The sequence below is a fragment of the Panthera leo genome, chromosome D3, assembly GCF_018350215.1.
Source record: "Panthera leo isolate Ple1 chromosome D3, P.leo_Ple1_pat1.1, whole genome shotgun sequence".
Classification (NCBI taxonomy): Eukaryota; Metazoa; Chordata; class Mammalia; order Carnivora; family Felidae; genus Panthera; species Panthera leo.
Window position 1 is genome coordinate 26,367,246 of NC_056690.1, and position 27,343 is coordinate 26,394,588.

The 27,343-nt window shown below is 47.3% G+C and overlaps 1 protein-coding gene and 2 long non-coding RNA genes across 4 annotated transcripts in view; 1 reads left to right on the top strand and 2 right to left on the bottom strand.

The window, feature by feature from the left end:
• LOC122203213 lies at positions 1-26,258 on the bottom strand. 2 transcript variants are annotated; one of them, XR_006195089.1, is made up of 5 exons: positions 26,184-26,258; positions 21,555-21,681; positions 18,998-19,122; positions 17,163-17,272; positions 1-300 (listed from the first exon to the last, which is right to left on the bottom strand). It is a non-coding gene; the product is annotated as an uncharacterized LOC122203213 (long non-coding RNA). The 2 variants fall into 2 exon arrangements; XR_006195088.1 differs by lacking the exon at positions 21,555-21,681.
• MYO18B (myosin XVIIIB) overlaps positions 1-27,343 on the bottom strand; it is a 241,854-nt gene that overhangs the window by 43,029 nt on the left and 171,482 nt on the right. The gene's annotated exons all lie outside the window — the stretch shown is intronic.
• On the top strand, positions 23,758-27,174 carry LOC122203214. Its single transcript, XR_006195090.1, has 3 exons — positions 23,758-23,995; positions 26,161-26,320; positions 26,958-27,174. It is a non-coding gene; the product is annotated as an uncharacterized LOC122203214 (long non-coding RNA).

Genomic DNA, 27,343 nt, shown 5'->3' on the forward strand with positions numbered 1-27,343 from the left:
TCGTTCATACGATAATTAGTAGCTGCAATTAAAATCATCTCCTCCTGTGACATTCCCATTGGAGGCTAATACTCAAAACTGTTGTTTGTTTTCTCTGCCCAGGGCATCTTTAGCAGACGGCCTCCTGTCTGCAAATGCGCAGGACTCACGCATCAGTTTCTGCGGCTCGAGAGGTTGCCTCTACATCCTTTCAAGGTATCCCACTGCAAAGTTCATTTCTCCTAGTTTATATTGTAGATCAGGCCATCTCAAAACACCTCCTGAACATAATGAAAACTCACTTTGTTTTCTTCTGATGCGCTAAAGACAAATAGAAATGTTATGTTACAGAGCCTGCCTCCCCCCCCCAAAAAAATTACACACAAATATATATGCTATTACAAATACATATAAATATGCATGAACACACGTGTATGTGCGTATATTCAGATGCACCTGCGTGAACATTCCCAGTCTGACACATAGCACATTCTTAATAAATATTTGTTTAATTCATTATTATGTGAGTGTATTTATTTCTATTTTCTCACATGGGCAGGTCCCCTGCTAAATGTATGAAATGCCTCATTTCACATAATTTTTATGAGAACCCTCAAAGTCAAGTGCGACACAAGCACATAAGAAGTAACTTGAGGACATGACGACAAAGTAATGGCAGAGTTATTATCTCAAGTGGTGAGAGGTCAGGTGACTTTTGTTTTCCTTTCTATACTTCTCCAGACTTTCTGCAAAGAATATGGATGACTTTTCTTATCAGAAAGTTAAAAACTATATAAGATTTTATTTCTGTCTATGCTGCGAGGAACAATCCGCCGGACCACCCGCTCAGTGCCTCCCACGCTGGCCTCGTTATCCCCATTTGACAGATGAGCAGACTGAGCCTCAGAAAGGTGAAATCATCTGCCCAAGGTCGTGCACCCAAGACACAGTGATCTATAGCTGGACCCTGGTGTCCTGACTCCAGCCCATGGCTCTTGTCCCCTTTGCTCCTGCTTTACCCAAGGATATTTGTGTCTCCAGAGGTGGGGGGAGTCTTCTCTGAAAGAAGTGATGAGATGATGAGGAATTTCCATTGTTTCATTCAAATTGTCCCAGGGTCCCTTGCCTGGGAGAAATGAGGCTGCGAGGTAAAATAAAAGCCCTGTCAACGGTGTCCTGGCTAGAGTTCCAGGGTCATATTGGCAATGGAACAAGCGTTAGCATGGAGCTTTGAGTCTCAATGTGGGAAAGGAAAGTCTTGGGGTACCCAGTAGAAACCCCCAAAGGAAGCACCAGATTCTCTTACTTAGAGCCCAACCTCCAGCAACAAGAGGGGCTAAGGATAAGGTGGTCATCACTACGCCAAGTCCCTTTCTTCACAATCTTCCTGCAAATTAATTATTTGATTCTGTGCTTATCATTTGGTAATAGACACAGAGAGACTCATCAAAGACCTTGAAGTCACACAGCTAGAAAGTGACACACAGATTCAAGCTCAGGGCTGCCTGTTTCCAAAGGATCAGTAAATACCTAACAACTCCTCCCACCCTTTTCTGCACCTGCAGCAGGCATGTCCAATCGATCCCTGCATACACCCAGGCAATCTGGGGCCAGAGTCCCCTCTATGAACCACCAAGCTAAGCACTTCATCCAGTGGCCCATCAGCCGGAACTCCCAATCGTGCCACACTCTAAAAGACCTCCATCTTCCTGGAAATGCATCCTGAATCCTCAAAGAAGATACTGATATTAGTTGGTTGGTTGGTTGGCAGACGAGAGGGCCAGGTCTCCTTGAAAACTGGTAAGTGCTCTGTGGAATTGAGAGACCCCAGTCGGGGGTGGTGGGGGGCTAACAACAATATGGGAACAGCAGGAGAAATGAAACGCTTATGTGAATTTTGAAGAATTCTTAATCCTTCCTTCCTTCCAGTTCCTCATCTGGCAAAATGCAAGTATGATCTCCAGACAAAAGATCATGGCAAGAAACAAACGAAATAATGTATGGTGGTGTACATCTGGTCTACCTAATATGTGGGCACACACTTGATACATAACAAAATGTCCTTCGTTCTATGAAAAGACTCAGAAAGTATGAAGCCTGCAGGTATCACATGGCAAGGACAGCCTCATTTTTCAGAAAATGTAGTTTTATAAGCCTGTTGCTTTTTTGTTGTTGTTGAAACTGGAAGGATTTAATACAGTGCCTCAAAGGAGCCTTTATCAGTTGAGAAAATAGAAATAGCTCTAGATCATTCAAACAAAAGAATTTAATACAGGGAATTGGTTATTCAGATGACAGAAAAAGGTGAGAAGCCAGGATAGATTAGCAATGGCAGGAAGGCACTGCCAACCTAGAGCTCGAAGGACAAATCAGAATGTTGGGCCATCCAATGGGAGGCTGCCTCAGCTGCTGCCGGGGATGCACCTCCAAGGTAGTGCAAAAGAGGGAGAAATATCCTGGCTTCTCTCCCTCTCCTGCTCATTGTCCATTGCCGCCTTTCATTGGTTGACCAATGAAAGGCAAGGAAATGAGAAAACAGTTTCCTACAATTTATTTTTATTTTTTTTAATGTTTATTTTTGAGAGAGACAGAGACTGAAACAGAGAGACAGAGCATGAGCAGGGGAAGGGCAGAGAGAGGGGGAGAGACAGAATCCGGAGCAGGCTCCAGGCTCTGAGCCATCAGCACAGAGTCCACCACGGGTTTTGAACTCATGGACCTCAAGATCATGACCTGAGCAGAAGTCGGACGCTTAACCGACTGAGCCCCCCAGGTGCCCCTAGTTTCCTACAACGTAAAGTTGAGAAGAGAAGGAGCGGGAATGTATCTGAGAGGAAGAGAGGAGAATCACGGGCACAGAGCACAGACATATCCAGGCTTAACCCAGGCTTCATTATGAAAGACAGAGTGTTCTCAGTTTGTAGAAAGTCATCCAACTGTATGTTTGCAAGATCTGCACACTTTCCTCTCTCTCTCTCTCTCTCTCTCTTTCTCTCCATCCATACCTATATTTATAAATATTTATATTTTATATAGATGTAAATATATAGTAGATAGATAAATAGATGCGTGTGTATATGTATATATATGTAAATATATATATATATATGTTTTTCCTTGAAATATATATATGTATATATATATTTCAAGGAAAAAGTCCTAAGAAATCCAGAATTACAATTTTCAAGTGTTACAGAACCAAATGTTGGATTACAACCCCCTAATCTGTATTAGTTATTTATTGTTACATAACAGGTTGCCTCAATACCTAGTGTTTTGAAATATGAAAGATCATTCACTATCTCTCTCAGTGTCTCCTGTGGGTCAGGAATTCAGGAGTGGCTTATCTGGCTCAGAGTCTATAGCAGAATGAATAACAGCCTCCAAAGACGTCCACATCCTAATCCCTGCTACATGTGACTATGTTAACTTAGATGGCAAGAGGAATTTTGCAGGTGTGATTAAATTAAGGATCTTGAGATGGGGAGGTTATCCTGGAGTATCCGGGTGATCCCTGGATGTCATCAGAAGGGTCCTCATAAGAAGAAGGTGGGAGGGTCAGTGGGGAAGAAGGCAATAAAGTGATGGCGGCATAGTGCTGGAGTGAGGTCGCCAGGAGCCAGGAATTTCTGGCTGCTTCCACAAGCTGAGAGAGGCAAGGCATGAGTTGCTCTGGGGGCCTCCAGAAGGAACCAGTCCTGTTTGCACCTTGATTTTAACCCCTTAAGACTTATTTTAAACGTCTGACCTCCAAGTCAGTAAGAGGATAAATTGCATTATCCTAAGCTGCTAAGTTTGGGATAATTTATGGCAGCCGCAAAAGAAAACTAATCCAGAATCTGTATTAGTGAAGATGTCAGCCAGGGCATAGTTGTCCAAAGGCTTGACTGAAGCTGGAGGGTCCCTTCCAAGAAAGGCTCACTGACATGGCTGTTGGCTGGAGCCTTCGGTTCTCTGCCACAAGGGACTTCACTGAGCTGCTTGAGTGTCCTCAGGACGTGGTGGTTGGGGGTCCCAGGGCACATGATCCAAGACAGAGGAGGGCAAATGCCAAATGCCTTGGATAACCTAGCCTCGGGAGTGACAAGGTGTCATCACTACTGACCATCTCTTGATCACACAGACCAACTCTGGCACAATATGGGAGGAGGCTATGCAGGGGTGTGAATGCCAGAGGTTGGGATCATGGGGCACCATCTTGGAAGTTGACCAACACGGTAACACTAGACGTTCTTCACATATAACCTCCATCTCAATGGACTCCACCACCCACAAAGGAAAACACCGTAGCCATCCTGCACTTCTTCTCATTTCTAGAAACATATCTATTTATAGGTTGAATTATGTCCCCCTGACCCCAAAATAGGTTGAAATCCTAATCCCTGGTACCTCAGAATACAGCTGTGTTTGGAGACAGGGTCTTTACAGAGGTAATCAAGTTAACATGAGCTGACCCACATGCAGTATGACCAGTGTCCTTATAAGAAGAGAGACATTTGGAAAGGGACAGACACACACAGAGGGGAGATGATGTGAAGACACACAGGGAGGGCTCCATGTGTCAGCAGGAGATCCCAAGGATGCATCTACAAGCCAAAGAACATAAAAGACGGCCAGCAAACCACCAGAAGCTAGAAGAGAAGCATGGAGCACTTCCCTCTCTAGCCCCTATAGGGGGAACACAACTCTGCCGACACCATGATTTCAGGCTTCTGGCCTCCAGACCTCGAGACATTTCTGTTTGTCCAAGCCACTCTGTCTGTAGCACTTTGCTACAGCAGCCCTAGCATACTTGTATAATGCCCTGTGATCCTTTATTTGTCTTTTAAACACCATTTCTTCTCTTTTCTGTTTCCCACAGGGTTCCCTATAGAGAATTTAGAAAATAAAGTGGCAAAAAAAACCCTTTAAAAATGTCTGTTACTTGGGGACAACCCCTCTTAAGGACTAAGACGGTGTCTTTCCATCCTGTGTTCATTTCTGCACGTGCGTATAGATGCTTGGGTAAAATGGTTTTATGTGAAAGGCAGAATGGAGTTAGCCATGCAGACAAGCAGGGAGCCTTGGAACCCCCACCCCGCCCCTCCAGCTTGCCCCACCAGGATTCCCCGTCACCTTGAGACAGAAGGGCTTGGGACTCCAGGCACCTGCTTGCAGCCCTCCTTCTCCCTGCTCATTTTCCTAACTGATTGTTTCAAAATGCCCCCAGCTACTGCCTGAAGGCCTTTATAGAATTCCGGAAAATGAACGTTTTAGGCAGCTTGGGCTGATAAACATCTAGATGATGAGGACCTGGCCTGCACATATTGTGTGTGCGATATGCATGCACACATCACAGATGCATCTGTGGACACACACAGCATCTGCCAGGCCCCAAAACTGAGGCTCTGAGCAGGAGGACACCTGGCCAAGGTTGCTGAGCCACCCCCTGGGTGGCCGAGGTCGAGCTAGAACCTAGGTCCTCTCTCTGTTAGACAGTGAGCTCCCCTCGGGGCGCTGGGGTGGGTTAAGCGTCTGACTTCGGCTTAGGTCATGATTTTATGGTTCGTGGGTTCGAGCCCCACGTCGGGCTCTGTGCTGACGTCTCAGAGCCTGGAGCCTGCTTCAGATTCTGTGTCTCCCTCTCTCTCTGCCCCTCCCCCACTCACGCTCTGTCTCTCTCTCTCTCTCTGTCAAAAATAAATGACCATTGGGGCACCTGGGTGGCTCAGTCGGTTGAGCATCTGACTTCAGCCCAGGTCACAATCTCATGGTTCATGAGTTCAAGCCCCACATCGGGCTCACTGCTGTCAGTGCAGAACCCTCCTCCAGCTGGATCCTCTCTGCCCCTCCCCCACTTGTGGTCTCTCAAAAATAAATAAGACATTTAAAGTAAATAAATAAATAAGCATTTTTTATAAAGGAAGTGAGCTCCTCCCTCTACGTTTTCTCTTTCACCCACTTTGGACTATGAGCCATTTTTGCCTAAACACTGGGCGCCACCCCTGGGTGACAATGGTGCCACGGACTGGGGTTCCAATGGTGAGGAGGGGGCTTTGTACTGGATTCTGGGGGGTCCCAAGTTTCTCCAGATGGGTGGGGGGTGGTGGAGGGCACAGACTCCTTTCACCGGCACCAGACCCTCACAAAAGACCAGTGGGGTGGGGACAGCCAGGAGGGAAGTGATCAGGCTTTGTGAGTCTTTGAATCACAAGCTTTGCGAATTAAATTAAATTAAATTAAATTAAATTAAATTAATTATTAATTAATTTAATTTAATTTAATATGGAACAGAGTAGTATAAAATAAAATAAAATAAAATAAAATAAAATAAATCCCACTCTCTAAAAATTCCTTACAGCTCTAGCTACTCAGAGCTCACAGCTTTCTCAGCCCTAAAACTGGCCCCAGGCTGTGACTTCTGATGCAGCATCTTCAGAAAGGGGCAAAGAAGGACTGTGGGTGGAGTCCAGCCCTCCCAAGGGGACACCAGCAGGGTGTCACAAAGCCCCGCCAGCCACAGACAGCCATCCTGACCGGGAGTGAACTTCCAAACCCCCCATTCCTGACTCCCCAGAGTCGCCCACCCAGTTGCTTCCTGCAAAAAAAAAAAAAAAAAGAAGAAGAAGAAGGAAAGCATTTCATTTTTCTACTCAGATGCAAATATGACGTATCTGTGCCACCCAATTTCTCCTGACAGAAGAATAATTATATCAACATAATTAAGTCTCAAATGCAAAAATTATCTGTACCACATACACTGACACTACACTTCCCGCATCAGAGGGCCATTGTTCCAGGCAGTAATTATCGAGTCACCTTTGACATGTCTTATTTCAATTTAAATGGAAATGAAGCTCGTATGTCTTCTCAGCCCACTAGTCCATGTGATTGCAGAAATAGGGAAGCTGGACTTTGAAACTTCTCAAGTGTCCCCTGGGTCCTGCACCCAAAGAAGGTAACGCAAACACCATTTATTCCATACCCCCTACCCCCCACCCCCGGTCCCTACTCTGGGCTTCAAGTGTCTCCTCAGTACAATGGGGCTGGTCTCTTGCACTTTTCTCCTGCCCTCTGTTCATGATCATAGAGGGTCCATCATCATCCCCTAAGGGTGCTCTTGCTGTCTTGCTGTCTTCAGCTGCTGTCCCTCTCTTCTGCCTAGCCCCCTTTCTGTGCTGCATCTCGTAAATCGCCCAACGGAGAATCTCTGTAATGTGATCACGTCCTCTCCCGCTTAAGAGGCCCTAGTTCCTCCTCATTTCTCACAGTCCAAACTGTGTGGCTAAGCCTGGCGAGGCTTCACGGTCCCCCGCCCACCTTCTGACATTCTTCTCCTTCCAGTACCCACCCTCTGCACCCCACTCATTGGTAATTCCCATGGTCTTCACCAGCTCCCAAACAGGCTGCGCTCCTTCCTGCCCCGGTGCCTTTGCGCCTACTGTTCCTCTACCTGGAATGCTCTTCCCTGCTGAGTGAACTCCTACTCATCCTTCAAGACCCATTTCATAGTCATTTTCTCCATGATGCCTTCTTCCACGATGATGCCTTCTCCATTGCGTCCAGTCTTGTCACCCATCTACCTGACCCTCAGTTTCCCTAAACTGTAAAGTGGGAATGACCTCAGCATAGCTGTGCTGTGGGATTGTACAAGAGCCCACAGATGTGGGCTCCTGGGTGGAAGGTGCTTGATATACCGCATACAACACAGCAGGTGCTCCATAAACAGCCCTCTTTCCTGTTCCCGGAGCAACCGGGTGACAGCTTGTAAAGTGTGGCAAGTTGACGGGGGTTCCTCTATCGTGACATTTTCTCACGTTCCCCCCATGTCCCCTGGCCCTCTCAGGCTCCTCATTTAGGCAGCTGGGCCACTCAACCCTGCACCCGCCCTGGCTGTACTATTTCAATGCCCCAGATCCTTCCTGTCCCCTCTCCACCAAAACACACTCCCATCTCTCCCAACTTCCTCACTTCCCGGTCACAAGTCATGCAAACGTGCCCAAGAATCGGAGAAAATCATTATTGCCAATGTGCTAACCCCCACTGCCCATCGTCAGGTGAGATCTCGTCCTTGTTAGCATCCTTCTGAGTTCAGAGAGTTCCAGGAGAGATGTGGGCAGGACCGCAGATACTCCCTAGGAGACGAGGAATATGCACAGCCAGGGAGAGACAGCACAGCGGTGAGATTGAGAAAAGGCACCAGACCCAAGCCCCGGATACGGGGCCCGCCCCTGCCCCGACTCCCCAGCACCAGGGACACATGCGAGAGTCTGCCCTCTCAACTCCACGTTAGCCATCCATTCTCTCCCTGTCTGCAAAGCCCAGGTCACGTCCACGTGCTTTGTAAACTGTGAAGAGCGGAATGCGTACAAGACCATTGTCATATGGCTTCGTCCCTCTCCAGAGATCCACTTTGCTTCAGGCACACACAGTCGTCTTATCATGACTGAAGCCCCAGCCGGCGGTCCCAACAAGCCAAAGAACCATCACCAATGAGCTCGAGTGAACAGAAACAAACCCTCCCAGGTCCATCAACCTTCATTAATAGTCTTGTGTTACTAGATACGTGCCCCCCCCCCCCCGCCCCGGAAGTGATCAGCCAGGACGTGGACCGGAGCTGTGGGTCCTGGCAATCAATGCCGGATCCCAGCTTTTCTCGTGCTTGGACCGCGGTCAATGCCGTCTGGCTGAGAAATGGGTGGAAATAGGAGCTGTTGTCAGAGAAAACAGTGCGTGCGACATTAACAGCTAAAGACGCCGATAAACAGTGTGCGGCCAGGCGTGATAATGACCGGAGATTAAGACAATGATTTCTGGACTTGATTGACTTCCATCTGCTGAGGCGAGAGGATGTTCCAGAGATGCAAACACCCTGGCTTCATCTCGAAGCAGTGGAAAGTTCCACTTATTGACTGGGAAATGGGCTTTTGTCGGTAGTTTTGACTGTCATTTTTATTCACGCTACTTTTTTTGTGGGAGCATAGTTTCAAATGCTCATGAACTCCTCTAATTCAAGAGCACTATGTGGCCTCCAGACAGGGGTTCTAGGTGGGTTTTTATTTTCTGGATGGAAGGAGACTCTGTTAGAAGGGAGGGTTTCTCAATTTCAGTGTTACTGACATTATCGACACTATTGATGTATTGACATCGATGGACATTGACAGGGGAGGGAGATCATTTTTTTAAGTTTATTTATTTTGAGAGAGAGAGACAGAGAGACTGAATGGGAAAGGAGAGAGAGGGAGAGAGAGAATCCCAAGCAGGCTCTGTGCTAACAGCCTGCCAACAGCACAGAGCCTGACGCAGGGCTCGAACTCAGGAACCTTGAAATCATGACCTGATCAGCCAAAATCAAGAGTCGGACAGTTCACTGACTAAGCCACCTAGGTGCCCTGGGGAGGGAGATTATTCTTTGCTGGGGGTGCCGGGAAGCTGGCTGTTCTAAGCATTTCAGGATCATTAGCAGTGTCCTTGACCTTGACCCAGTAGATAACCAGCAGCATGCCTGCCCCCACATTGTGCCCATCAGTGATGTCTCCAGATGTTGCAAAGTATTCCCTGAGTGGCAAAATCCAATGCGGTCGAAAGCCAAGCTAAAGGCAGAAGGGGGGGCAGTAGACACAGACTCTGGATCAGACAGATGCGAATTTGAATCCTGAACTGGTAAACCACTTCCTGCTGTGTGACCTCATCTTAAAAAAATCCGCTTTCCCCTTCCATGGCTTCAGGGGGTCTGGAATAAGGAGAGAGCATGATACAGTGCCAGCCACTCCCAGGGAGGCCCCTGGGCCAGCGGCACCACCTGGTTCCTGGTTGGGAATGCAGATTCTCAGGCCCTGCCCCAGATGTGCTGACGTAGGCTCTGCATCTGAACAATACCCCGGGGGTGATCCACATGCATCGTGATGTTCCTTCACGAAATAGCAACATCTTGATTGGGCGCAAAGGTTTCGAAGTCCAGGAGACCAATTCCATGTCCCGGCGCTAATCTTTCCTACTTATTTAGCCTTGGGCAAGTCACTTCGTCTTTTTAAACGCCTTTTTAAAAAAAATTGTGTAAAATAGAGGGGAAAAAAAAATATTACCTGGCTCATGAGGTTGGAAGTGCCGATTTCATGAGACAAATTGTGGAAAGCATGGAAAGCACTTTGCACTGTGTCTGCCATGTAGCAGACAGGCAGTAAATGTCCCCAGATTGCCCTGTCCTCCTTTGAGATGCCTCCCAGACTGTAACATTAGGAAGCCCAGGCCCCCCGCGGGGAGACACAGAGACGTGGAAGCTCCCTCCATACACTTTTGTGATCTTCCTTTTGATGGAGTCTAAAATTATATCAGCCACTTGGCCACTCGTGGTCCATTTATTCATTTATTGACTCAGCGGGAAAGAAACGATCGCTAAGCAGTGTATGATCTCTCTTTTCTCCTCCACATGTCGAGGTTGTGGCCCGCGCCACCTGGACGAACAGCCTCATCAAATCCACCTCGCTGCTGCCCTCCATCCCACCCTCCCCCCACCCCTGGCTCTTGCCAGCTCTATCCATCCTGCCCTCTCCAGCACGCAGGGTCATCTGGACCTTCTCATTGAGGGGCTTGGCTCAGAGGGGCTGGGGCTGCTGGAAGGCAGGCCTCGTTCATTCTCCTCAGGGTAGACACATGGCTTTGACTCCCTCCCAGGGCCGGGGAACATGTTAGCAACAGCCTCCAGAGGCTCCTCCTTCTCCTCATTCCCTCTCTGGAGGCCACATGCTGCCCCGGGAGAGACAGTGGTCTGAACTAAGCAACAATTCCTTAAAATGTCTCCACGTTTGGGGCTGCCTGGGGGGCTCAATTGGTTGAGTGTCCGACTTTGGCTCAGGTCATGATCTCATGGTTCATGGGTTTGAGCCCCACATCAGACTCTCTGCTGTTCTCACAGAGCCTGCTTGGGATCCTCTGTCTCCCTCTCTCTCTTCCCATCCCCTGCTCACTCTCTCTCTCAAAAATAAAATAAACATTAAAAAAAAATGTCTCCACATTTGAATGAGGCCCTTCAGGACCTCTGAAAGTAGGTCTAGGAGTTTCCTGTGCGAATCCAAGTGCTTGATGGAACCCTTTCAGCTTTTATGTTCCAAAACAGGGGCAGCAAACTATGGCCTGCAATTCCAATCTGGCCTGTGCCTGTCTTTGTAAATAAAGTTTTATTGGAACACAACCACACATTCATTTATGTATTGTCCGTGTGGATGCTTTCAGGATTCAGAGGTTGAGAGAGAGTCTGTGGTGCACAAAGCTGAAAATATTTACCCTCTGGACCTTGGGGGAAAAAATTTACTGGTCCCTGTTCTAAAATCTTAGGGTTCTAAAATTCAGTAGCTTTTGGGAGTGAATAATTCTAAGAATGTATGACTTCCAATAGTCCATACTTTTATTAGGCTGAACCGTGTGAAATCAACTATAGTCAACCATTTTATATACAAATGGAAATTTTGTATGGTTCAACCTAATAAGATTTTACTATTATGTATGTCTAATGATTCAAACTTCTACGCGTCCTAAGATTTTCTAGCTTGAAGATTCTAAGGTCTTAGATACCATAGTATCTCTAGGATGCTATCATTCCAAATGCTAAGATTCCACAGGTCTAAATGTTGAGCAATCATGTTGTTAGAAAGTCATATCAGAGGAGAGGAAGGTTTGAAAGTTAACTTACAGACATAACAGAGTTTAGCTGTAAAACTTATTTTTCAAAAAATGCAGGGCGGTGGCGCCCTGTGGAAAAATGGATGAAATACAGAGACTAGATGACAATGTCGGTGTCCTTGCCATCCCAAGACCAGGGTGGCCCAAGGCACGAGTGGGGTTTAACCTAAAGGAGTTGACGGCTCAGTGAGGCTATCTTGAGCATAGCCTTGTTACTTCTTGCTCCAAAACCAAGTCCCCCTCCTTCTGGCCATGAGAAGAGCCATAAGTGGCCCAAAGAGGGAATTGGAAAGGAAGTGCATGTGGCCTGGCTGGCTTCACCCCGGAAAGAGGTCGGGGAGGAACCGCGAGTAAGACTGGAACAAAGGGGAAGAATTCAGATTACATGCCAAAAGGTTATGTTGGTGCCAGATTATGCCTGCTGGCCACAGGTGGCTACTGAGTGTTTGATACGTGGCCCGTGCAAGTCAACAGCTGTGTCCTAATCGTATTTAATTTTAATTAACGTAAATTTAAATAGCTCCATGAGGCTGCTGGCGGACATATTTGGAGACCACCTCTCTAGGGGATTCGCATATGTTCTAGGGAGATAGAAAAGAACCTAGGGGAGCCTTGCTGGCTCAGTTGATGGAGCATGGGACTCTTAATCTCAGGGCCATGAGTTCAAGCCCCACACTGGGCACAGAGATTACTTTAAAATTAAAAACTAAAATAGAATAATCTAAACACTGGGGAAATCACTGTGCCTCACCTGTCCTGATTGCTGAAGTTATCACTCCAGAAGACAAAACTAGAGAAACCTGAAGCTTCTTAGAGCCCTTGGGGTCAAGGTGTTTATGCTTCTAACCCTCCAAGAGAGGTTATTATTCTATATTCTAAAGACTCAGCACTGAAAGGCACATGTGCCCAGGACACCCTACTGATTACAACTGGCAGCCCCCAACCCCATTTTTTTTAAATAGCAGGCTTTCAGTTTTGCATATGCAAATGTTTGATGGAGTCACTCAACCAGACAGCAGATATTTGAGCACCTACTTGGTGTGCGGTTAACTTTTGGACCCCCACAATGGAAGAGTCAAGAAGAAAGGGATGCCTAACAACAGGAAGTACACGGTTAGCTGGGCGGAAAGGTTAGAGAAGCAAAATAACCATATCACTAATACAGAGGCAGGAACCATAAGCTAAATAGGGTAGTCGACTGTGTGGTCAGGGTCTGGATGGGGGGAAGCTCTGTCTGTCACCTCTCTCAGCCTCTGTCTCCCGATCTGTAATATAACCATGATGCAGTGTCTATATTAGGATTCCTTGTGTCTATGTGCACCACTGAGGGTCTTGTTAAAATGTGCATCTTGACTTAAAGGTGTGGCGTGGGGCCTGGGATTCTGCATTTCTGTAGCCATGACCGCTCATCTGTGAGCCACACTTTGAAAAGCAGGCAGTAGGTCCCAGGGGATTTGGGAGAACTAAATAATATAAGGCATAAAACATGCCTGGCATAAATGGCAAGCTGTTATATAAATCACAGCAGTTAAAAAAAAAACAAGTAAATATAAACTATATACAACTCAACTTAAAATCAACCTCCAGCTAAAATCCATAATGGAAACCAACCGACCAACCAACCATGGGATCACAAATCAGGGTTCTTTTTATACTTTTTGTATGCAAAGGAGTCCCTTCCCCCGCTCTGGTTAAGTATGTCATAACTATTAGCATCATCTCACAAAAGTCAGAATTCTCCCAAAGATCCCTTCTGAAAGCCATTCCAGTTAAAATGCAAACATAATTATTAGGCTCGAAACAGTGCAGTGTCCTTGACTCTCAGTGTCTCATGATGGCCTGACATTAACCCACAACCTACTGTTCACTCTCACAACAGAAGTGTGTACACAGACTGTTGATTTTAGTCCTTGGGGTTTTCCAGCTGAGGCAGTGCTCTATAATAAACATGGGGTAGGTAGGGACACTTATTATTTTTTGACCTTTAAAATGTGCCAAACACTTTTAAATCACCTATGTTATAACACATTTTAAAGATGAGGAAACTGACGCTCAGAAAAGACAGGCGGATTTGTCCTGGACACACAGTCTGGAAAGGCTGGAACCAGGATTTAAATCTAGCTCTGAGGTCTGTCTCCTATTCTATTTTTCCTTCCACTAGAGCTTAGAACAGGAGTCAACAAGGCACAGCCTGTGGTTTTGTTGGTTTGTTTTGTAAATAAAGTTTTATTGGAACACACATGCCCATTCATTTGTGTATTGTTTATGGCTTCTTTCGCACAACAATGTGCAGCGTTTTGTGACAAATTGTATAGGCTGCAAAGTCTAAAATATTTACGCCCTGACCCTTTACAGAAAACATTTGCTGATCCCTGGTGAAAAGCATCCAATTGCTACCTGGGCACAACTCAGGACATTTGGCCAGGCTCTTGGGAAGAAGTGAAAGCCATCTTATTTCCTGAGTTCCTTTCCTTTTGTTTGCCGAGAAGTGACATTAAGGCTTCTTTTTTTTTTCTCCCCACCCACCAGCAATGAGCTCACAAAGGCTGGAGCCTAAAGGATTACCCTTGAGTATTTGTTTATAAGCCTCTCTCCAGCAGGACGCTTTGTCTCCAAATCGCTGCCAAACTTAATAACAGCACCGACCACGTCATCTCCCACCTAGCTCTGCTCTGCCACAAAGCTGGGTGGATGTCAGCTGTGGAGAGCTGCAAATTGCCCAAACAAGGACAGTTGTAGCTTGTTTTTGCCTTTCTTTTTCTATTTGAAAACTTTTCGGGGAGGAAGATGAGAATGCCATTAGGGAAATGGATGTGTTGATTCTAATTATCTGAGCGGGTGGCAGAGGTGACTAGAGGCAGGATGGGCTCCGCGTCATTTACCTGGCATGCAGCCAAGGCAAGGCTGGGGAAAGGGCAGAATTCCAATGAAGCCAGTGCCAGGGACACTGAGCACAAATAAGGAGGCATCCACGAACCCACCCGTTACGAGGGAGGACAGCACACGGGGGACAAGATTCCCAGAACCTTCTATCTCTGCTCTGAAGCTCAGAGTTTGCCTGCTCTCAAAGGGGCTCTGAGGTGCTCTCTGCTCTGGGTCTGACTCTTGTGTTGATGATAATAGTGATGATGATGGTGGTGGTGGTGATGGTCATGCTAATAGTCATAATGGTGGTGATGGTGATGATGGTGGTGTAATGATAGTGCTGGTGGTGGTGGTGGTGGTAGTGGGTAGTGGTCGTGGTGGTCGTCATGATGGTGGTGATGATAATGGTGGTGGTGGTGGTGGTGGTGGTGATGGTGGTGATGATGGGGGTGGTGGCGGTGGTTATGGTGGTGGTCATGATGGTGATGATGATGATGATGATGGTGGTGGTCATCACAATGGTGGTGATGATAATAATGGTGGTGGTGGTGGTGGTAGTGTTCATGGTGGTGGTGTTGGTGGTGATGGTCGTGATGATGATGGTGGTGATGATGGGGGTGGTGGTTATGATAGTGGTCATGATGGTGGTGGTCATCATAATGGTGGTGATAATAATGATGGTGGTGGTGGTAGTGTTCATGGTGGTGGTGTTGGTGTTGATGATGGTGGTGATGATAGGGGTGGTGGTGGTGGTTATAGTGGTGGTCATGGTGATGATGATGATGATGATGATGGTGGTGGTCATCATGATGGTGGTGATGATAATAATGGTGGTGTTGGTGGTGATGGCGGTGATGATGGGGGTGGTGGTGATTATGGTAGTGGTCATGATGGTGATGATGATGATGATGATGGTGGTGGTCATCACAATGGTGGTGATGATAATAATGGTGGTGGTGGTGGTGGTAGTGTTCATGGTGGTGGTGTTGGTGGTGATGGTCGTGATGATGATGGTGGTGATGATGGGGGTGGTGGTTATGATAGTGGTCATGATGGTGGTGGTCATCATAATGGTGGTGATAATAATGATGGTGGTGGTGGTAGTGTTCATGGTGGTGGTGTTGGTGTTGATGATGGTGGTGATGATAGGGGTGGTGGTGGTGGTTATAGTGGTGGTCATGGTGATGATGATGATGATGATGGTGGTGGTCATCATGATGGTGGTGATGATAATAATGGTGGTGTTGGTGGTGATGGCGGTGATGATGGGGGTGGTGGTGATTATGGTAGTGGTCATGATGGTGATGATGATGATGATGATGATGGTGGTGGTCGTCATGATGGTGGTGATGATAATAATGGAGGTATTGGTGGTGATGGTGGTGATGATGATGGTGGTGATGATGGGGGTGGTGGTGGTGGTTATGGTGGTGGTCATGATGGTGATGATGATGATGATAATGGTTGTGGTCGTCATGATGGTGGTGATGATAATAATGGTGGTGGTGGTGGTAGTGTTCATGGTGGTGGCGTTGGTGTTGATGATGGTGGTGATGATAAGGGTGGTGGTGGTGGTTATGGTTGTGGTCATGATGGTGGTGATGATGATGGTGGTGGTCATCACAATGGTGGTGATGATAATAATGGTGGTGTTGGTGGTGATGGCGGTGATGATGGGGGTGGTGGTGGTTATGGTGGTGGTCATGATGGTGATGATGATGATGATGATGATGATGATGGTGGTGGTCGTCATGATGGTGGTGATGATAATAATGGAGGTATTGGTGGTGATGGTGGTGATGATGATGGCGGTGATGATGGGAGTGGTGGTGGTGGTTATGGTGGTGGTCGTGATGGTGATGATGATGATGATGATGGTGGTGAGGATGATGATGGTGGTGGTGGAGGTGATGAGGATCATGATGGTAATTAATGGTAATGATGGTGGCAGTGGTGATGTTGATGACGATGGGGGGATGGTATTAGTGGTAATGATGATGAGGTGATGGTGGGAGGGAAAATGACAGTGAAGACGATGATGATTATGATGAAAATGATGGTGATGATGGTAACAGTGATGATGATTGCTATGGTCTGAATGTTTGTGTCCCCCCACCCCAAATTTTTTTGATGAAATCCTAACCACCCAAGGTGAAGGTATTAGCAGGTGGGGCTTCAGGAGGTGATTAGGTCATGAGGGTGGAACCCTCATGAATGGAGTTAGTGCTTTAATGAAAGAGGCTCCAGGGAGCTCCCTAGTCCCTTCCGCCATGTGAGGACACCACAAGAAGGTGCCAGCTACAAACTAGGAAGAGGGCCATTACTAAAACATGACCATGCTGATGCCTTGGTCTTGAACTTCCCAACCTCCAGCACTGTCATCAGTAAATTTCTGTTGGCTAAACATCACCTAGTCTGTACTATTTTGTGATAGTAGGCCAAACGGACTAAAACGATGTTCATGATGATGATAGGTAAGTTTGCTTTGCACCAGCTACCATGACATGTTCTCATTAAATCTTCCCCACAATGTTGTGAGGGAATTGCAGCGATTATCCCCATTTTATAAGATGACAGAGACACAGAGAAGGTGAGTGTCATGGCCAAAGTCACACAGGAGGGAAGTGAGGGAACAAAGATTTGCACCAAGGTCTCCTTACTTCCTTATCTTGCCCTTCTGTCAAGCTCTTTCTTCACTCAACGTGCATTTTTTTTCATGCCTTGTATGCACCCAGCAATGTTATAGGGCAAAGGTAAGCACATTTTTTTCCTGTAAAGGGCCAGATAATAAATATTTTAGATATCATGGACTAAGTGGTCCCTGTCACAGTCACCTCTGCCATTGGAGTTTGAAAGCAGCCATAGAATATACATAAATAGTTGTGACTATGTTCTAATAAAACTTTATTTACAAAAACAAACAAAAACACACAGAGGACAGGCCAGATTTGGCCCATGGACTGCAGTTTGCTGACCTCAGGTCTAGGTGATGGGATATCAAGCTGTGTTTTGTGGGTGTTGCCTCAGGGGCCAGGGGAAAAATGGGTGAAGCCTGATGAAGGGCTCTGCTTTGATTTCCCATAAATGTGCATTAGCTATGAATTTAAAAGTGGGGGGTGGCTGCTTAAAAAGGACAACACGGTCCTCTCTGGATAACTCCTGGCTCTCTCTCAGGTGAGAGAAGCAAGAGGGTACCTCCCATCTCCCCAGAGATAAGGTGACACATCTGGAATCCACATCTGGAATCCACATCTGGAATCTGGGGTCGGTATAGAATCCACCTGGAATGCAGTGGAGAAAGGCAGGTAACTACAGGGGTTTTGTCGCCTGCAAAGGTAGGGATTTCTCCAGCACTGCAGCTGCTTAACCAGAGGTGGGCTTTCCACCAGTCTGAGGCTGGAGAAGGCATCAGATGGGATGGAGGAGCCTACACAGCTTCAGGTTTGAGATTCTGTGACTCTGCACAGAGGTCTTGGGGTGTAGGGACGGGCTCCTTCCAGGAGGAGGCTGCCACCGTGACCTGTGGGCTGTTTGAGACACACTCAAAGCCCACAGCTCCATGATCGCCCAATTCTAGCCTCGCATACCATCCCAGCAACAAGGGCCTTAGAGGTGATCCAATCCATTTTACAGAGAGGGAGAAAATGAGTCCCACTCAGGGAGAGGCATGCCCCAGCTCCCACAGCCAGCACGAGGCAGAAGCCCTCTGGCTTCCAGGCAGGCTCCTCCCATTACAGGAGCCACTTCCTCATGAAGACGCGAAGGAGAATCAGGCTACCCGCTTCTGGCCTCCCCTCCCCTTTCTTTGATCCATCCTGCTTACGGGACCTCCCAGCTCCAGGAGTAACAGAAAAGAAGTAAAGCAGGAGGGAAGTCAAGTGAAAGACAAGAGAATAAGTAGAGAAGAGAAAACATAAAAGGAACCTGGGCAGAGCAGAGGAAAGCCAGCCAGGGTCAAGATACACAGACACAGCCTCTGCAGTGAACATCTGAGGGCGTCTCCTCTCTGGAATCCACTCCCAGGCCTTCTGGGTTTGCTTGGGGGAGGACTTCTTCCCTTACTCTCCATCTACGTGGTTAGGATAGGGCTGACTCCATCCCTGGATTCGGGCCTGGGCACGTCTCCCAGAACTATCCGGCCAGAGACTGTGCCCTTTTGGCACTGGTGCTCGCTTTAGGGACACGCATTAAATTCAAACCAGGCCAGAGTCAGTGAGATTCCATTTTTGGTCCTCCATCTAAGTTGTTGGGTGCAAGGCACCGTGTCTTATCACGGAGGTTGATTTGCTGATCATTTTTTCAGCCTGACTGTTTGTTGCCCCTTGGGAAGGAAAAGCCTACCTGAGAACGGGGATGGAAGGAAGGGTTCAGCCCCTGGTATCCTGGTGAATATTTAAAAGCTGGCTCAATGGGGTTGGGAGAAGCAGAGGTTTGGAGCATTTGCCTATTTCCATGGTATAAATTCTCCTTCAACGGCTAACGTCAACCTACCAACCTGATACCCTTGAACACACGGTTAGGAAAGGATGTTCACAATTTGCTCTGGTCCCAACACAGTGCCTTCAGCCTGTCGGTATCTTTTGTGTCCCTGCATCCCACTGGACCTGAAATCAGAGGTCACTAGACTTTTCCATTAGATGAACCAACGCATTCCCTTTTGCTTAAGCCAATTTGAATTTTGTCTGCCACTTACAACCAAAAGGGCCGTAATTTAGACCAGTTCGCTCACCCTTTCCTGTTACATTACACTGGCAGTTCCAAACCAGCCAATTCTCCCAGTAAAAACCATTTTCTTTCCCACTTCTTGGTCTGAGGTCTCCTGACTTCTCGTTGTTTAAGCTCAGCCAAAATAAAAATGGGCGCCAGAAAGAGATGAATTACCCTTCCAACTAAGTCACAGTTTGGGAACGAATTCAGAACATCGAGTCTGATTTGGGGCCCCCTAGACTTCCCTGGGACCACTATCTTCTGGAGATGTCTAATCGTGCCAATGATGGTGCTTTCGATCGTGAAGATTAACCTTCCTGAGCCTCTCTGACATGCAATTAAGAGAAGCATAATCGCATCTAAACAATTTGAATTGGGTCTATTTGAATAATTTAATGTACACCTGCAACATTCAATCAATATCTGCTCCCCCCTTACCTTTTTAAAATAATTAACTTTGTAGAGTTAAGTTACTCTAATTTCCAGCAAGTCTGAAGTGACAAAAGTTCAATTGGTGAAGTCTCGGGGGACAAGATTAGTATCTGCTCTTCTGTTCACCATCTCAAGAACTCCATGCATTATTTGTAATTGGTATTAGCAACTTTAAATTCTGATTAATTACAGGAGAGCCTGTTCTCGATGCAGAAACAAAGCCACAAGTCGGGGAATAATAGACCCAATTATTCCCAGGTTGGCTCTCCGTAATAGATTTTATTATCAAGATAGCTCATCTCAGAGGCAGGCGCAAAGAAACCCATTTCATCAGACGATACCACCTCTTGAATGGAGACAAACACGTTCACGGTTTGGGATAAAGGCAGGTTGGAAGAATTCCATCCCAGAAACGAGTCTGGGTCTGTGGGCATGGGGTCCCCCGTCCCCTTTAGGACCAAGTTTCTTTTGTAGAGAAACCTTTGTGGGGAGACAGACAGGAGCCTGCAGTGCCCGGAAGGGGGTAGTGATATAAATATCCACATTTTCCCCTGTCAGCTCACTGAAAATGCAGGAGGCCAGAATGGGTGGGGAGTGAAGCAGTGTGAACAGTGAGTTTATAAACGTGTTGGGTCATTTTGGATCACACTGAGATAACGGGGCTGTAATTAGGAGAGCTCTCTCCCCATCAGGAGAACCATAAAAGGTATTATTTATACCCTGCTCATGGCCCCAAATGCCCTCCATATGGAATGCCTTTTTAAATACTTCAGTTCCCAGCCAAAATAATTCATCTTTATGCTCTGAAGTTCATAGCCATTTGCGGGAGGAAAACATAGAGAGGTGTGTGTGTGTGTGTGTGTGTGTGTGTGAGTGTGTGTGTGTTTCTTAAATGAAACCCTTAACTCTGGGTGTGGTGAATGCCTCTGGGCAAAGTGGTGGGAGGGGGCTGCATGCTCAACACAGGTTGGAAACATGGGTCCTTGGGTGACCAAGAAAAAAAAAGAAGAGAAAAAACGAGAACAAATGTGAAAACCAAGGCCCTCACCAGGTGTGGCCAGGTTCTCAGAAGACAGGAGGAAGTGGACAAGAGGGAGAGTAGGAGGGGCGGACATGACAGGCAGAGTTAGGACATGGAGTGAACTGCTTGCTCTAGTCTTTCTGAGCAGATGGGATCGATCGTACCCATTTGACACACAAGGCCAAAGAAGTCCTTCTTCTGATGGTGAAGTAGTTCCACTTTAAAAACAAAAAAAGTGAATGTGGGGCACCTGGGTGGCTCAGTTGGTTAAGCATCCGACTCTTGATTTTGGCTCAGGTCATGATCTCATGGTTCATGGGATCAAGCCCTGCATTAGGCTCTGCACTGATAATGCAGAACCTGCTTGGGATTCTCTGTCTCCCTCTCTCTCTCTCTCTCTCTGCCCCTCCCCTGCTCTCTCTCTCTCTCTCTCTCTCTCAAAATAAATACATAAAAATTTTAAAAAATTGTCAGCGAATGATGAGATTTGATTTAAGAGCCTAGGACCCCAAACCTACAAATCCTCCTAACCCTGGCAACCCCACCCCAAGGAGACTCCAAGCCCCTGGCAACGGCTCCTATCAGCTTGCACAGCTTATTGCTAAATTTTCAAGCACTTTGCAGGCCAGTTGTCAAACACAACTGCCATTAAAACACAATGAGTGTAAACTTACAATCAAATAAATCATGAAGAACAAAAAAAAGGAACACAGCCTCAAAATGCATTGCTTCCTAATAATTGCAGCAACATTTTACTCTTGGCCAATGATTTTGAAGCGTCTCATCTCTAGCCTGTGTGTAGGGCGGCTTCCCATTTCCGCGTCCAGTGACGTCATACTGTTGGCTTGAAATCAGCTCTAGGGGGAGATTTGAAAACACTACCAGGATTCACCTGCTCTGGAGAGCTGGTTGTTAACACGCTTACTAGCACATGACGGCTCCAAGCTTTTCTCCTGCCAGTGCCTTCCCAGATCCACATTCATCGCAACCTGCCGCTCACATCAGTGGGAACTCTTCTCCTAACAAGGGGCAGGGAAACCCCCCAGTTCAGAAGGGAGACAAGACCCTCACGGCTAGCCCATAATCTGTCTTAGGCCTCGCATTCTTTCCCCCCCGCCACCCCAAAGGTGGAAAATATACCCCCAATCACACCAAATAAATAATTCATGGGCCATATATAATTGATGCTGGATTTAACAAAAGTAGAGCCATAAGTGGTTGCCCATTAACTATTAATGATTTTGCCCGGGCGGCTGACAAGCCAGGCTCAGTGAGGAGATCACACCCATGCTCCCATGTTTTATTTAAACATTATTAAAAGTACACAGTCTACAGCAATATCTTTCATTCCACCCAGAATTGGGTTGTGCTGTGAAGTTGCCACTGGGGCCAGGAAAAGTTGGGATTGGGTTTTACTGGACTCCCTCCTGTCTTTTTCCTCCGAGGGTAGGGAATTAAGCTGCTTCCTCCTCCTGCCCTGAATTCCTCTCCTTCTCCAGTGTGTTTGTGACCTTGGGTACATCACATCACACCCCTAAACCTGTTTGATCAGTGGGATCAATGAGTGGGGAGTTCATGAGCATTGCCTTCAGAGTTATTGTAAGGGTGATGTGAGGGCAGTGATCTTAGTTGGGGGCGCTTCTGTTCCCAAGGGCACATTTGGCAATGTCTGGAGATATTTCTGATTGTGGCGACTTGGGGTGGGGGGATGCCACTGGCCTCTAGTGGATACAGGCTGGGGAGGCACCTAAATATCCTACGAGGCACAAGAAAGTGCCCCCAAGAGACAATTATCCAATCCCAAAAGTCAATGAAGCCTAGATGACAGAATCAAAACCAATATGACTTTTTATACCTCAGGGTTTTTTTTTCAAATTTTTTAAACATTTATTTATTATTGAGAGACAGAGCATGAGCATGGGAGAGGCAGAGAGAGAAGGAGACACAGAATCTGAAGGAGGCTCCAGGCTCTGAGCTGTCAGCACAGAGCCCGATGCATGGCTTGAACTCACAAATCCAGCCAGATCATGACCTGAGCTGAAGTCAGACGCTCAACTGACTGAGCCACCCAGGCGCCCCTCAGGTTTTTGTTTTTGTTTTTGTTTTTAACAAATGTACTCGAATGAGTAAATACAATGTGTCTAAAACTTATTGAGTAGGAGAACAGGTTTGAGTTGGTCAGACCTGGGTTCAAATTCTGATTCTGTCATTGCTGGGAAGGTGACTTTGGACAAGGTGCTTCAGCTCTTTGCCTCTTATTCCTTTACTAGTAAAATAGGGATATTTTGCTCAAGAGGGGAGGTTTAAATGAGAGAACTCGTGTAAGTGCTTAGCCCTGTGCCCAGCATGCAGTGCGTGATGAACAATAAATAGCTCCCACCAACATCACGACCATCAACCATCATGGGCATGGGATGGGAGGGAGAGTCAGCAGATTCATGATAAAGTTTAAGTAGATGGAGAATCAGAGTCAGGGGAGGGGTAGGAGAAGAAAGGAGAAAGAAAACAGTGTGACATCTGCTAAGACCGTACCGTGTGCTATCATTGGACCCTTTTACATAAATCATCTCATTTAAGCCTCACTGCCACCCAATGATATTGGCTGCATCATATCTCCCTTCCCCATTTTACAGATGAGGAAACTGAGGTCCTGTAATGTTAACCTAGCAGCCCAAGCTCTCTGACTCCAATCTGGTTCTCTTTCCCACCTTGCAGCAAGCTGAAGGGTGTCTCCCCAAAACTCATATCCACTGGGAACCTCAGAGTGTGACCTCTTTGGAAACACATCTTTACAGATGTAATTAGTCAAGACGAGGTCATACGGGATTAGGGTGGGTCTTAAATCCAATGACTAGTGTTCTTTTTTTTTTTTTTTTTTGAAGTGTATTTAATTATTTGGAGAGGAAGAGAGAGAGAGAGAGAGAGAGAGAGAGCGAGCGCATATGAGCAGGGGAGGTGCAGAGGGAGAGGGAAAGAGACAGAATCTCAGGCAGGCTTTGTGATGTCAGTGCACAGAGCTTGGTGCAGGGTTTGATCCCACGACGGTATGATCATGACCTGAGCTGAAATCAAGTGTTGGCTGCTTAACTGACTGAGCCACCCAGGTGCCCCCCAATGGACTAGTGTTCTTATAAGAAGAGGAGAGGTCATGGAGGGAGAGAGGAGAAGAAGGTCATGTGAACACAGAGGCAGAGGTTAATGTCATGTTGCCACGGCCAAAGAACACCCAGAGCTGCCAGAAATTGTAAGAGGAAGAAAGGATTCTCCCTTAACGCCTTCAGGGGGACTGCGACCCTGCCAACACCTTGATTTTAGACTCTGGCCTCCAGAATGGTGAGATCATAAATTTCCACTGTTTTGAGACAACGGGTTTTGGGTAATTCGTTACAGAAGCTCTAAGAAGCTAATACACACCCTTCTCCCCACACGAGTTAAAGCAATTATTTGAGGGAATGAGAAAGAGAGAGAGACGTAATGTGTCTGCCCTATGCAGGTGGCAGATAGGTAGGAGCCGAAGAAGAGCGAGGGCAGCTGTAGAGGAGAGCAGGTTCAGGGTGGGAGGAAGGGATTTTGTGGCTGGCACTCAGGTCAAGAAACAACACGACGTTGGGTCCTTTCATGCTGGAGTAGAACACTTGAGGTGATAAGAGGCAGATGACCAAAGGCAGAAGGATCTACAGAGGCTCTGGGAAGGAGCTGGGATTTGGTCCTGAAGCCAGTGGAGAGCCGTGGAAGATTTCTCAGCAAGAAGAGTAACCCAGTAAGACGTGTCCCTTCTGGAAAGATCTTCTGCAGGGATGAGTGAGGGTGGAGGGAAAGTGGGGAGACAAGTTGGAAGGTAACTGTGGAGCCCCAGACCAGAGGGAATGGGGCTTAAATAAAGACAGAGGAAGCAAGGACAGGACTGGAAGGGATGGATGTTTTTGTAAATACCCAAGTAAGGTAAAACAGCAGGCCTGGCCGCTAAACTGTGTGAGCCAGAGAGAGAGACAGGCCACTGGGATCTCTAGCGTGGGTCACTGGGGAAAGCAAGCAGAAGTCCAACCTATGTTTTTCCAGACCTGGGGAACTTTTGAAAAAGACCGTTGACTCAGGGGAAAGTTCAGGGTAGGGAGTCAGGCCAAGGTGCTAGGGGGTAAACCCAACAGGTGCGGCCTCCCAAACAGAAGCATGTGCTGCAAAGCAGGCAGAGAGTAGGGCTCCCTGTCACCAGGAGCCTTTTCAGCTGCCCTTGACCTCCCTTGGTAACCCTGTCCTGGGGCTGAGGTGGTTTCCCCTGGGCTCTGTAACTATTGAAAAACAGCAGGACATAAATCCACGGATGAGCTGTCTCATCGCTCCCATGACAAAGGGACTTGAATGATTTGAAGCCAGAATATTCTTTTTCCCCATAATGGCTCCTGGAGTCGCCAGGAATAGTACATTTACTAAAATTAATGGCAAAACCTCATTTTTCTTTTTTCCGGGAAGAGAAGTTCCATCGGCTGGGTAATTGATCCTGATCTGGACGTGCCGGTATGCCAGCCAGGGGTGTAAATCATTCACGCGAAACAACTCACAGCCCTTTAAACCAACACCAACAGTGACAAATGGAGCAGGCTGGGACACGCGGAAGGGGACACGAAAGGGAGATCCATCAACATCCTTCCCACTTCTCCCCAGGGCCCAGAAGGTGGGATCTTTTGGGGGGTGTCCCCCAGCAGAGCAGGATTTTTCAGCCAGATTGGGCTGAAAGGGCAGGGCTGTGTCATGGTGACAGCTTTAGAGCTGGACACACGGGGACACCCATCCTACCTCTGTCACTCCCAACTCTGCAGCCCTGGACAAAGCCCCTCACATGCGTGCCCCTCCACCTTCTCCACCTGCTGGACTTGACATGTACATGAAAAAAAGCCATGTCTGCAAAGGGCCTAAGCACAGAATGTCCAGTGAATGAATGAATGCACGCATGCTTGGTCTGGGGAGTTAGAAAAATTCATCCTAGGGGCGCCTGTGTGGCTCAGTCGATTGAGTGTCTGACTTCGGCTCAGGTCATGATCTCATGGTTCGTGAGTTTGAGCCTCCCCCATTGGGCTCTGCGCTGACAGCTCGGAGCCTGGAGCCTGTTTCAGACTCCGTGTCTCCCTCTCTCTCTGCCCCTCCCCTGCTTGCTCTCTCTCTCTCTCTCACACAAAAATAAAAATAAACATTAAAAAATTTTTTCAAAAAGTTAAAAAAAAAAAAAGAAAATTCATTCTATCTCTCCCAGGCAGATTTGAACTTAAAACATGGAAAACGAAAGGAGCAATGCTTTACTCAAAGGAATGGCTGGCAGTGACAGTCAGCTGGCCTTCTAAGAATCCCCCCAAACCCCAGTGCACAGACACCTTGCTTTGCCTGTAAAAGCTCTGAGGGCCCATCACAGAGGGATACATGAAATACATGAATAATGGCCTTTGCGATCTCTCTCTAGTCCGTGTGAGCTCCTTAAGGGCAAAAGTGTGCCTTGTTCCCTACAGCCCATGCGAAAACCTAAGCATACCTCTTGCATGAAGGAAAGAACCGGAACCGTGACTGCCTTGCAGGCTTTTGGTGAAGTTGGTTAGGCAACACATGAGCAGCCGTCCCCTCGTCTCACAGGGAGCGGACGGAGGAAGGCACGCGCATGAACCTGGAGAGGTGAGGTCACAGCCAAGAAGCCTGGGGACGCTCCAGGACACCACACTGATGGGGCGGGCGGGGGGGATTGGGGTGCTTAGCATCAGGGCGCCCCCCCCCCCCAAGATGCATTTGGTCGGCACTGTGAGCGTCTACAAAGCAGAGGCTTTCCGATTCTCCCAGCTCCCCACCGAGGCCCACCCCTCTTGCCACGCCCACAATTGGTGCCACGCCCACAGTTGGTGCTGGATAGCCAGATGTTGGTGAATAAATGGTAACAAGAAATTACGACATCCTCTCCTCTCCCAGTGGAAATATCCCAGGGCCCACAGGCAAGGAGTGTATTTGAAGGCAAGTAGGTTAGTGCGTTTGGGATGTCCACTGTTAGGAAGCGTCTGCCAGCCTGACACTGTCCTTTGAGCCTTGCTAATCCACAGAGGCACGAAAGAAACAAGCTGTGCGGGGTCACGGTAAGAACACACCGGCTAAGCAGGAACACGCCCTCCTTTCCCGGGGTGGCCCCCGAAACCCGGAAAGCCTCCTAGAACCCGGCAATGTGACCTTATTTGGAAAAAGTCTCTTCGTAGACATAATTAAGGTAAGGATCTCAAGATAAAATCCACCTAGATTTAGGGATGAGCCCTAAAGCCAATTACAGGTGTCCTTCGAAGAAAAAAGGCAGACGAATATTTGAGACACACATCCACGGAGAAGGCAAATACTGGAGAGATGTGGCCACAAGCCCGGGAATGCCTGGAGCCACGAGAATTTGGAAGGACAGAGAAGGATTCTCCTCCACAACCTTCAGTGGGAGTGCTGGTGCTGCTAATACTGTCATTTCAGGCCTTTGACTTTCGGGATGGTGCTAGAATAAACTCCTGTTGTTTGAAGCCAGTGAGGTTTTGGTACTTTGCTAAGGCAGCCCCAGAAAATACCCTGCCCAACCAAAGACACACCAAAACAAAGAGCAGAATTCGTCTTGGTAAATTTATGTAGCATCTTGCAATCGGAAAGCGGAGAACCATACAGGTCTCATTTCAGCAA